We start from the raw sequence: 1,421 nt of genomic DNA, 5'->3' as shown, positions 1-1,421 counted from the left end.
CTCCCTTCTATTTTTACTTATGTGGACAATCTGTAAGTGTTTCTCATTCTCTTCCCATTTCCACTCTGCACACCTGCTGTCCCATTTCCCATCCTTCTTCCCTGAGCAGAGCTCAGCCCTTCAATGAATACACCACTCAACAAATATCTAGTCAGGGTCTGCTCTGTGCCAGGCACTGGGCTGGGGGCTATAATTCAGTAGTGAACAGGGTAACGATTTCAGTACCTAAGGCTTGCCCTGGACCTGTCCTGAAGACTTGAACTTGTTCTCTATACCCATCTTCCTAAACTCTAGTTTTGGTTTCCCCTTCACATCTTGCATGTTTGGGGTCATCTGTGAGACCCAACCCAATATTGGGGAAAGGCATTGACAATTGATCCCCTTTTCTGTTTTTATACCTGGTAAAAAAAAAATGGTAGTACGATTGAGTTTATATCGTACATTGATAACGGTATGTAACAAGTGCCCTCATATTGCCCCTTTTAAAATCATCTTTGACATTCTTAGCTGGTCATATACTCCATAGCCATGTATGTATGCATGTACGTACTTATCTATTTTCTTCCTTTTTACATTGTTTGTAACATAAGGACAATGACAAATATATAGAAAGGGAAAAATAGAAAACAAGAAAAATATTTATAGAAACGAGATTAACTATAAAAATCACCTTGGGAGTCTTGCCATCTCTATATATTCCTTCTTCTTGTAAGAAGTGTGACATATCTCTTCCTTTTTCAAGGTAGTCTATGTTATGGATTGAATTGCGTTCTCTAAAAAGATATATTGAAGTCCTAACCCTGGTAAGGAACCCTAGTGGCACAATGGCTAAGCACTCAGCTGCTAAATGGAAGGTTGAACCCACCAGTGCTCCACGGGAGAAAAGACCTGGTGATCTGCTCCAGTAAAGATCACAACCTAGGAAACCCTATGGGGGCAGTTCTACTCTGTCCCATAGGGTCACTATGAGTTGGAATCGACTCGATGGCACACAAGAACAACCCAAGCTACCTGTGAATGTGACCTTGTTTTCAAACAGATTCTGGGGAGATGTTATCAGTTAACATGAGGTCCGACAGGAGTAGGGTGAGTCCTAACCTCATCTGAGTGGTGTCCTTATAAAAGAGAAGAAGAGACACAGAGGGAAGACGCGTTTACGTGCCAAGGAGCTCCCGGGCTCCAGAAGCTGAGTGAGACAAGAAAGGATCTTTCCCTAGAGCCTTCAGAGAGCACAGCCCTGCCAACACCCTCAGTTCAGACTAGAGGCCTCCAGAACTGAGACAATACATGACGGACTTCATGGCACTTTGTGACGGTAGCCCTAAGAAACTAAGACGATCTATTTCCTAATCATTAGTGACAACGGGCTCACAGCCGTGTGCAGAATGCAGCAGGTATCGCGGTTCTGGACCTTCTGCCTC

This window comes from Trichechus manatus, unplaced genomic scaffold (assembly GCF_000243295.1).
Source record: "Trichechus manatus latirostris isolate Lorelei unplaced genomic scaffold, TriManLat1.0 scaffold00102, whole genome shotgun sequence".
Classification (NCBI taxonomy): domain Eukaryota; kingdom Metazoa; phylum Chordata; class Mammalia; order Sirenia; family Trichechidae; genus Trichechus; species Trichechus manatus.
The sequence above is the reverse complement of the archived record's forward strand: the minus strand, read 5'-3'. Positions refer to the sequence as shown.